Here is a 12,581-nt window from a genome sequence, read left to right as displayed (position 1 = left end):
CATCCCCTCTTGTTTGGACTTAGAAATTTTTCAATTGAATACAATCTGAGATGCCTTGGTCTATAGAATTGTCATCTATCTATAGCTACATCCCCTCTTGTTTGGACTTAGAAATTTTTCAATTGAATACACGCTGAAAAGGCTTGGTCTATAGAATTGTCATCTATCTATAGCTACATCCCCTCTTGTTTGGACTTAGAAATTTTTCACTTGAATACACGCTGAAAAGGCTTGGTCTATAGAATGTTCATCTATCTATAGCTACATCCCCTCTTGTTTGGACTTAGAAATTTTTCAATTGAATACAATCTGAGATGCCTTGGTCTATAGAATTGTCATCCATCTATAGCTACATCCCCTCTTGTTTGGACTTAGAAATTTTTCACTTGAATACACGCTGAAAAGGCTTGGTCTATAGAATTGTCATCTATCTATAGCTACATCCCCTCTTGTTTGGACTTAGAAATTTTTCACTTGAATACACGCTGAAAAGGCTTGGTCTATAGAATTGTCATCTATCTATAGCTACATCCCCTCTTGTTTGGACTTAGAAATTTTTCACTTGAATACACGCTGAAAAGGCTTGGTCTATAGAACTGTCATCTATCTATACCTACATCCCCTCTTGTTTGGACTTAGAAATTTATCAATTGAATACAATCTGAGATGCCTTGGTCTATAGAATTGTCATCTATCTATAGCTACATCCCCTCTTGTTTGGACTTAGAAATTTATCAATTGAATACAATCTGAGATGCCTTGGTCTATAGAATTGTCATCTATCTATAGCTACATCCCCTCTTGTTTGGACTTAGAAATTTTTCACTTGAATACACGCTGAAAAGGCTTGGTCTATAGAATTGTCATCTATCTATAGCTACATCCCCTCTTGTTTGGACTTAGAAATTTTTCACTTGAATACACGCTGAAAAGGCTTGGTCTATAGAATTGTCATCTATCTATAGCTACATCCCCTCTTGTTTGGACTTAGAAATTTATCAATTGAATACTATCTGAGATGCCTTGGTCTATAGAATTGTCATCTATCTATTGCTACATCCCCTCTTGTTTGGACTTAGAAATTTTTCAATTGAATACACGCTGAAAAGGCTTGGTCTATAGAATTGTCATCTATCTATAGCTACATCCCCTCTTGTTTGGACTTAGAAATTTTTCACTTGAATACACTTTGAAAAGGCTTGGTCTATAGAATTTTCATCTATCTATAGCTACATCCCCTCTTGTTTGGACTTAGAAATTTTTCACTTGAATACACTTTGAAAAGGCTTGGTCTATAGAATTGTCATCTATCTATACCTATATCCCCTCTTGTTTGGACTTAGAAATTTTTCACTTGAATACAATCTGAGATGCCTTGGTCTATAGAATTCTCATCTATCTATAGCTACATCCCCTCTTGTTTGGACTTAGAAATTTTTCACTTGAATACACTTTGAAAAGGCTTGGTCTATAGAATTGTCATCTATCTATAGCTACATCCCCTCTTGTTTGGACTTAGAAATTTGTCACTTGAATACAATCTGAGAAGGCTTGGTCTATAGGATTGCCATCTATCTATACCTACATCCACTCTTGTTTGGACTTAGAAATTGTTCAATTGAATACAATCTGAGATGCCTTGGTCTATAGGATTGTCATCTATCTATACCTACATCCCCTCTTGTTTGGACTTAGACATTTTTCAATTGAATACAATCTGAGAAGGCTTGGTCTATAGGATTGCCATCTATCTATACCTACATCCATTCTTGTTTGGACTTAGAAATTTTCAAATTGAACACACGCTGAAAGGCTTGGTCTATCAGATTGTCATCTATCTATACCTACATCCATTCTTGTTTGCACTTACGAATTTTTCAATTGAATACGATCTGAGAGACCTTGGTCTATAGAATTGTCATCTATCTATAGCTACATCCCCTCTTGTTTGGACTTAGAAATTTTTCAATTGAATACAATCTGAGATGCCTTGGTCTATAGAATTGTCATCTATCTATAGCTACATCCCCTCTTGTTTGGACTTAGAAATTTTTCAATTGAATACACGCTGAAAAGGCTTGGTCTATAGAATTGTCATCTATCTATAGCTACATCCCCTCTTGTTTGGACTTAGAAATTTTTCACTTGAATACACGCTGAAAAGGCTTGGTCTATAGAATGTTCATCTATCTATAGCTACATCCCCTCTTGTTTGGACTTAGAAATTTTTCAATTGAATACAATCTGAGATGCCTTGGTCTATAGAATTGTCATCCATCTATAGCTACATCCCCTCTTGTTTGGACTTAGAAATTTTTCACTTGAATACACGCTGAAAAGGCTTGGTCTATAGAATTGTCATCTATCTATAGCTACATCCCCTCTTGTTTGGACTTAGAAATTTTTCACTTGAATACACGCTGAAAAGGCTTGGTCTATAGAATTGTCATCTATCTATAGCTACATCCCCTCTTGTTTGGACTTAGAAATTTTTCACTTGAATACACGCTGAAAAGGCTTGGTCTATAGAACTGTCATCTATCTATACCTACATCCCCTCTTGTTTGGACTTAGAAATTTATCAATTGAATACAATCTGAGATGCCTTGGTCTATAGAATTGTCATCTATCTATAGCTACATCCCCTCTTGTTTGGACTTAGAAATTTATCAATTGAATACAATCTGAGATGCCTTGGTCTATAGAATTGTCATCTATCTATAGCTACATCCCCTCTTGTTTGGACTTAGAAATTTTTCACTTGAATACACGCTGAAAAGGCTTGGTCTATAGAATTGTCATCTATCTATAGCTACATCCCCTCTTGTTTGGACTTAGAAATTTTTCACTTGAATACACGCTGAAAAGGCTTGGTCTATAGAATTGTCATCTATCTATAGCTACATCCCCTCTTGTTTGGACTTAGAAATTTATCAATTGAATACTATCTGAGATGCCTTGGTCTATAGAATTGTCATCTATCTATTGCTACATCCCCTCTTGTTTGGACTTAGAAATTTTTCAATTGAATACACGCTGAAAAGGCTTGGTCTATAGAATTGTCATCTATCTATAGCTACATCCCCTCTTGTTTGGACTTAGAAATTTTTCACTTGAATACACTTTGAAAAGGCTTGGTCTATAGAATTTTCATCTATCTATAGCTACATCCCCTCTTGTTTGGACTTAGAAATTTTTCACTTGAATACACTTTGAAAAGGCTTGGTCTATAGAATTGTCATCTATCTATACCTATATCCCCTCTTGTTTGGACTTAGAAATTTTTCACTTGAATACAATCTGAGATGCCTTGGTCTATAGAATTCTCATCTATCTATAGCTACATCCCCTCTTGTTTGGACTTAGAAATTTTTCACTTGAATACACTTTGAAAAGGCTTGGTCTATAGAATTGTCATCTATCTATAGCTACATCCCCTCTTGTTTGGACTTAGAAATTTGTCACTTGAATACAATCTGAGAAGGCTTGGTCTATAGGATTGCCATCTATCTATACCTACATCCACTCTTGTTTGGACTTAGAAATTGTTCAATTGAATACAATCTGAGATGCCTTGGTCTATAGAATTGTCATCTATCTATACCTACATCCCCTCTTGTTTGGACTTAGACATTTTTCAATTGAATACAATCTGAGAAGGCTTGGTCTATAGGATTGCCATCTATCTATACCTACATCCATTCTTGTTTGGACTTAGAAATTTTCAAATTGAACACACGCTGAAAGGCTTGGTCTATCAGATTGTCATCTATCTATACCTACATCCATTCTTGTTTGCACTTACGAATTTTTCAATTGAATACGATCTGAGATGCCTTGGTCTATAGAATTGTCATCTATCTATAGCTACATCCCCTCTTGTTTGGACTTAGAAATTTTTCAATTGAATACAATCTGAGATGCCTTGGTCTATAGAATTGTCATCTATCTATAGCTACATCCCCTCTTGTTTGGACTTAGAAATTTTTCACTTGAATACACGCTGAAAAGGCTTGGTCTATAGAATTGTCATCTATCTATAGCTACATCCCCTCTTGTTTGGACTTAGAAATTTTTCAATTGAATACAATCTGAGATGCCTTGGTCTATAGAATTGTCATCTATCTATAGCTACATCCCCTCTTGTTTGGACTTAGAAATTTTTCACTTGAATACACGCTGAAAAGGCTTGGTCTATAGAATTGTCATCTATCTATAGCTACATCCCCTCTTGTTTGGACTTAGAAATTTTTCACTTGAATACACGCTGAAAAGGCTTGGTCTATAGAATGTTCATCTATCTATAGCTACATCTCCTCTTGTTTGGACTTAGAAATTTTTCACTTGAATACACGCTGAAAAGGCTTGGTCTATAGAATTGTCATCTATCTATAGCTACATCCCCTCTTGTTTGGACTTAGAAATTTTTCACTTGAATACACGCTGAAAAGGCTTGGTCTATAGAATTGTAATCTATCTATAGCTACATCCCCTCTTGTTTGGACTTAGAAATTTTTCACTTGAATACAATCTGAGAAGGCTTGGTCTATAGGATTGCCATCTATCTATACCTACATCCACTCTTGTTTGGACTTAGAAATTGTTCAATTGAATACAATCTGAGATGCCTTGGTCTATAGGATTGTCATCTATCTATACCTACATCCCCTCTTGTTTGGACTTAGACATTTTTCAATTGAATACAATCTGAGAAGGCTTGGTCTATAGGATTGCCAGCTATCTATACCTACATCGATTCTTGTTTGGACTTAGAAATTTTCAAATTGAACACACGCTGAAAGGCTTGGTCTATCAGATTGTCATCTATCTATACCTACATCCATTCTTGTTTGCACTTAGAAATTTTTCAATTGAATACGATCTGAGATGCCTTGGTCTATAGAATTGTCATCTATCTATAGCTACATCCCCTCTTGTTTGGACTTAGAAATTTTTCAATTGAATACAATCTGAGATGCCTTGGTCTATAGAATTGTCCTCTATCTATAGCTACATCCCCTCTTGTTTGGACTTAGAAATTTTTCAATTGAATACACGCTGAAAAGGCTTGGTCTATAGAATTGTCATCTATCTATAGCTACATCCCCTCTTGTTTGGACTTAGAAATTTTTCACTTGAATACACGCTGAAAAGGCTTGGTCTATAGAATGTTCATCTATCTATAGCTACATCCCCTCTTGTTTGGACTTAGAAATTTTTCAATTGAATACAATCTGAGATGCCTTGGTCTATAGAATTGTCATCCATCTATAGCTACATCCCCTCTTGTTTGGACTTAGAAATTTTTCACTTGAATACACGCTGAAAAGGCTTGGTCTATAGAATTGTCATCTATCTATAGCTACATCCCCTCTTGTTTGGACTTAGAAATTTTTCACTTGAATACACGCTGAAAAGGCTTGGTCTATAGAATTGTCATCTATCTATAGCTACATCCCCTCTTGTTTGGACTTAGAAATTTTTCACTTGAATACACGCTGAAAAGGCTTGGTCTATAGAACTGTCATCTATCTATACCTACATCCCCTCTTGTTTGGACTTAGAAATTTATCAATTGAATACAATCTGAGATGCCTTGGTCTATAGAATTGTCATCTATCTATAGCTACATCCCCTCTTGTTTGGACTTAGAAATTTTTCAATTGAATACAATCTGAGATGCCTTGGTCTATAGAATTGTCATCTATCTATAGCTACATCCCCTCTTGTTTGGACTTAGAAATTTTTCACTTGAATACACGCTGAAAAGGCTTGGTCTATAGAATGTTCATCTATCTATAGCTACATCCCCTCTTGTTTGGACTTAGAAATTTTTCAATTGAATACAATCTGAGATGCCTTGGTCTATAGAATTGTCCTCTATCTATAGCTACATCCCCTCTTGTTTGGACTTAGAAATTTTTCAATTGAATACACGCTGAAAAGGCTTGGTCTATAGAATTGTCATCTATCTATAGCTACATCCCCTCTTGTTTGGACTTAGAAATTTTTCACTTGAAGACACGCTGAAAAGGCTTGGTCTATAGAATGTTCATCTATCTATAGCTACATCCCCTCTTGTTTGGACTTAGAAATTTTTCACTTGAATACACTTTGAAAAGGCTTGGTCTATAGAATTGTCATCTATCTATACCTACATCCCCTCTTGTTTGGACTTAGAAATTTTTCACTTGAATACACTTTGAAAAGGCTTGGTCTATAGAATTGTCATCTATCTATAGCTACATCCCCTCTTGTTTGGACTTAGAAATTTATCAATTGAATACAATCTGAGATGCCTTGGTCTATAGAATTGTCATCTATCTATAGCTACATCCCCTCTTGTTTGGACTTAGAAATTTTTCACTTGAATACACGCTGAAAAGGCTTGGTCTATAGAATTGTCATCTATCTATAGCTACATCCCCTCTTGTTTGGACTTAGAAATTTATCAATTGAATACAATCTGAGATGCCTTGGTCTATAGAATTGTCATCTATCTATAGCTACATCCCCTCTTGTTTGGACTTAGAAATTTTTCAATTGAATACACGCTGAAAAGGCTTGGTCTATAGAATTGTCATCTATCTATAGCTACATCCCCTCTTGTTTGGACTTAGAAATTTTTCAATTGAATACAATCTGAGAAGGCTTGGTCTATAGGATTGTCATCTATCTATACCTACATCCCCTCTTGTTTGGACTTAGACATTTTTCACTTGATTACACGCTGAGAAGCCTTGGTCTATAAGATTGCCATCTATCTATACCTACATCCCCTCTTGTTTGGACTTAGACATTTTTCAATTGAATACAATCTGAGAAGGCTTGGTCTATAGGATTGCCATCTATCTATACCTACATCCACTCTTGTTTGGACTTAGAAATTGTTCAATTGAATACAATCTGAGATGCCTTGGTCTATAGGATTGTCATCTATCTATACCTACATCCCCTCTTGTTTGGACTTAGACATTTTTCAATTGAATACAATCTGAGAAGGCTTGGTCTATAGGATTGCCATCTATCTATACCTACATCCATTCTTGTTTGGTCTTAGAAATTTTTCAATTGAATACAATCTGAGAAGGCTTGGTCTATAGAATTGTCATCTATCTATAGCTACATCCCCTCTTGTTTGGACTTAGAAATTTTTCAATTGAATACAATCTGAGAAGGCTTGGTCTATAGGATAGCCATCTATCTATAGCTACATCCCCTCTTGTTTGGACTTAGAAATTTTTCAATTGAATACAATCTGAGATGCCTTGGTCTATAGGATTGTCATCTATCTATAGCTACATCCCCTCTTGTTTGGACTTAGAAATTTTTCACTTGAATACACGCTGACAAGGCTTGGTCTATAGAATTGTCATCTATCTATAGCTACATCCCCTCTTGTTTGGACTTAGAAATTTATCAATTGAATACAATCTGAGATGCCTTGGTCTATAGAATTGTCATCTATCTATAGCTACATCCCCTCTTGTTTGGACTTAGAAATTTTTCAATTGAATACAATCTGAGATGCCTTGGTCTATAGAATTGTCATCTATCTATAGCTACATTCCCTCTTGTTTGGACTTAGAAATTATTCACTTGAATACACGCTGAAAAGGCTTGGTCTATAGAATTGTCATCTATCTATAGCTACATCCTGTCTTGTTTGGACTTAGACATTTTTCACTTGAATACACGCTGAAAAGGCTTGGTCTATAGAATTGTCATCTATCTATAGCTACATCCCCTCTTGTTTGGACTTAGGAATTTTTCAATTGAATACAATCTGAGATGCCTTGGTCTATAGAATTGTCATCTATCTATAGCTACATCCCCTCTTGTTTGGACTTAGAAATTTTTCAATTGAATACAATCTGAGATGCCTTGGTCTATAGAATTGTCATCTATCTATAGCTACATTCCCTCTTGTTTGGACTTAGAAATTTTTCACTTGAATACACGCTGAAAAGGCTTGGTCTATAGAATTGTCATCTATCTATAGCTACATCCTGTCTTGTTTGGACTTAGACATTTTTCACTTGAATACACGCTGAAAAGGCTTGGTCTATAGGATTGTCATCTATCTATAGCTACATCCCCTCTTGTTTGGACTTAGAAATTTTTCAATTGAATACACGCTGAAAAGGCTTGGTCTATAGACTTGTCATCTATCTATAGCTACATCCTCTCTTGTTTGGACTTAGGAATTTTTCAATTGAATACAATCTGAGATGCCTTGGTCTATAGAATTGTCATCTATCTATAGCTACATCCCCTCTTGTTTGGACTTAGAAATTTTTCAGTTGAATACAATCTGAGAAGGCTTGGTCTACAGGATAGCCATCTATCTATACCTACATCCCCTCTTGTTTGGACTTAGAAATTTTTCAATTAAATACAATCTGACAAGGCTTGGTCTATAGGATTGCCATCTATCTATACCTACATCCCCTCTTGTTTGGACTTAGAAATTTTTCAATTGAATACAATCTGAGATGCCTTGGTCTATAGGATTGTCATCTATCTATAGCTACATCCCCTCTTGTTTGGACTTAGAAATTTTTCAATTGAATACAATCTGAGATGCCTTGGTCTATAGAATTGTCATCTATCTATAGCTACATCCCCTCTTGTTTGGACTTAGAAATTTTTCAATTGAATACACGCTGAAAAGGCTTGGTCTATAGGATTCTCATTTATCTATACCTACATCCATTCTTGTTTGGACTTAGAAATTTTTCACTTCAATACACGCTGAAAAGACTAAGTCTATAGGATTGTCATCTATCTATACCTACATCCCCTCTTGTTTGGACTTAGAAATTTTTCAAGTGACTACAATCTGAGAAGGCTTGGTCTATAGGATTGCCATCTATCTATACCTACATCCCCTCTTGTTTGGGCTTAGAAATTTTTCAATTGAATACAATCTGAGATGCCTTGGTCTATAGGATTGTCATATATCTATACCTACATCCCCTCTTGTTTGGACTTAGAAATTTTTCAATTGAATACACGCTGAAAAGGCTTGGTCTATAGGATTCTCATTTATCTATACCTACATCCAGTCTTGTTTGGACTTAGAAATTTTTCAATTGAATACAATCTGAGATGCCTTGGTCTATAGAATTGTCATCTATCTATACCTACATCCATTCTGGTTTGGACTTGGAAATTTTTCAATTGAATACAATCTGAGAAGGCTTGGTCTATAGGATTCTCATCTATCTATACCTACATCGCCTCTTGTTTGGACTTAGAAAGTTTTCAATTAAATACACGCTGAAAAGGCTTGGTCTATAGGATACTAATCTATCTATACCTACATCCATTCTTGTTTTTCAATTGAATACAATCTGAGATGCCTTGGTCTATAGGATTGTCATATATCTATACCTACATCCCCTCTTGTTTGGACTTAGAAATTTTTCAATTGAATACACGGTGAAAAGGCTTTGTCTATAGGATTCTCATTTATCTATACCTACATCCCCTCTTGTTTGGACTTAGAAATTTTTCAATTGAACACAATTTGAGAAGGCTTGGTCTATAGGATTGTCATCTATCTATACCTACATCCATTCTGGTTTGGACTTGGAAATTTTTCAATTGAATACAATCTGAGAAGGCTTGGTCTATAGGATTCTCATATATCTATACCTACATCGCCTCTTGTTTGGACTTAGAAATTATTCACTTGAATACACGCTGAAAAGGCTTGGTCTATAGGATACTAATCTATCTATACCTACATCCATTCTTGTTTTTCAATTGAATACAATCTGAGATGGATTTGTCTATAGGATTGTCATCTCCCTATACCTACATCCCCTCTTGTTTTTAATTGGAAATCCAGAATCACCACATTCTTTCACCTTTTCAATTTTTCACGGTATTAATTTTGTCTTAATTTTTTGTCTAAATCAGAGAAAATCATCAAACAAGATCAAAGAATAGCATTAAAAGCTTTCGATTAGATAGGAAAAATGAGAAATAACAGATGAATGATTCCAGAATCACCACATTCTTTCACCTTTGAGGACATGAAAATTTTCCAATTTTTAAAGATATTAATTTTGTATTTATTTTATGTCTGAATCAAAGAAAATCATCAAAAAATACCAAAGAATAGCATTAAAAGCTTTCGATTAGATAGAAAACATTAAAAATAACAGATGAATGATTCCAGACTGATTCCAGAATCACCACATTCTTTCACCTTTGAGGACATGAAAATTTTCCAATTTTTCAAGGTATTAATTTTGTATTTATTTTATGTCTAAATCAAAGAAAATCATCAAAAAGTATCAAAGAATAGCATTAAAAGCTTTCGATTAGATAGGAAACATTAAAAATAACGGATGAATGATTCCAGAATCACCACATTCTTTCACCTTTGAGGACATGAAAATTTTCCAATTTTTCAAGGTATTAATTTTGTATTTATTTTATGTCTAAATCAAAGAAAATCATAAAAAAATACCAAAGAATAGCATTAAAAGCTTTCGATTAGATAGGAAACATTAAAAATAACGGATGAATGATTCCAGAATTATTCCAGAATCACCACATTCTTTCACCTTTGAGGACATGAAAATTTTCCAATTTTTCAAGGTATTAATTTTGTATTTATTTTATGTCTAAATCAAAGAAAATCAGCCAAAAATATCAAAGAATATCATGAAAAGCTTTCGATTAGATAGGAAACATTAAAAATAACAGATGAATGATTCCAGAATAAAAAGTTTTAAGAAGGAACGAGCCAACCGAAAATCACGGCGAAAAAAGCCTTTTGTAGACATACACAAAAAGCGAACATACATACATACATACACACATTTTCACTATTATATATATATACATATATATATATTATTTTCACATTTGCTGCATTGGTTTAAGTGAGCAACCGAAATAATTGGACATTTTTAAATATTGAATTAATATATACTGGCGGGACCTTTTGAAATTCCACCACAGTATCTATCATGTATTGCGGCTGGGCATTCCGTGGACATTCGGCATGAATGGAGACCCCACAATGCTATACTGTAAAAGTATTCAATTAATTTGGTTAATGTAGTTTCAGAATATATCTGCTTATTAAAGTTAATCTTCAATATCCTTACAGGAGTCTGTGACGTATTTTCATTGTATGGACGCCGGCACGGACGGAAACCGCTCGATATCTATACCATCTTTAGACAGAACAGACACTAACCTTGGATTCTTCTCAGAAAAATAAAAAGGCATACTTGTTTTATTTATTTTTTACATTGCCTTTTCGGTGATCGGGAGATTCTATTTATTAAAGAGGAGGACAGAAGGTGATAACATATTACGAACATTAAATTAGCGTATCTTTATACTACTATCCTCTTTTTTTTGATAATTAAGATATCTCGATCGAATAATTTATAGTCTGGAAACCCTAACCCTAACCATATTATACAATAAAAGTATTTACCTAAGTAACCTAATTAAGATGTTGTGTTGCAGGGGACTCATATTGGGGACTTGTTACGGGTACATGTAATACAGGGACTCAGATGATGATAATGACGTTTATATACTGTTTACATCACGAACGATGACTGCGATAATTCTTGGAGGTTTCATATTAATACGGGCTGGGAGATGTATGATACAGCAGTTCTTAAACTCATTAGCGGGGAGGACACATAATCTTGGAAGGATTATACAGGAGTTCGCTACATTTACCTTTTCTGTTTGTGAATAATGCCGACACAAGACAAACTTACAAAACATAGTTGGTTTCTTTATTCTTCAATCGCGATTGGTGATGTCAGGAATTCCAGCCTTTTTGACTACATGGTTTACTTTTCTACCCTTCGCCTCTAAGGGACTCTCACTCTCCAACTGACAATCACCGTGTGTGATCTGCTCTGATTATCTCATCCTCATCAACTCTTGACTAACCAACTCTGTCTTCCAACTCTTCTAACTTCGAACCCTTAGATTCCTATATCGAGAAATCTCCCTTACTTATGATGTTAGAAGTGTGTTTTTCAAACGTGACTAATTTTCACATGGCTTTACATATGTTTGTCCAAACACACTTTTGGCAAACAAAAGAATCCTCAATTCTAATTCTAAACTATTTTTTAAACAATATATTTTTAATTTGCATTGTCTATTCTTTTAACTGACATATTTAATATTCCGATTTCTACAGGAATGGACAATCGACTCTTTCCGCCATAAACAATATTTAACTATTTCTAATAGAATTAACAATATTTAACTATTTCTAATAGAATTAATAATAGACTTAATTTCTAACATTCCCCAACCATTATCTTTAACACTAGCCTACAGGGTTCGATTCTAACCTTATCCTAACATTATTTTCACTTATCTAGTATGTTTTCTTACTTACATGATAAGGGACAGCCTTTTCATGTAATAAATGTAGTGTCAGAATATATCCGATTATTATGGTTTATCTTCAATATCCTCACAGGAGTCTGTGACATATTTCCTTTGTAGAGATGCCCGGCGGGAACGGAAACCACAGAATATCATTATACCATCTTTAGACAGAACAGATACTAAACTTA

The sequence above is a fragment of the Euprymna scolopes genome, chromosome 16, assembly GCF_053919585.1.
Source record: "Euprymna scolopes isolate OS-2025 chromosome 16, ASM5391958v1, whole genome shotgun sequence".
In the NCBI taxonomy this organism is placed as follows: domain Eukaryota; kingdom Metazoa; phylum Mollusca; class Cephalopoda; order Sepiida; family Sepiolidae; genus Euprymna; species Euprymna scolopes.
This window is presented reverse-complemented; position numbering follows the sequence as displayed.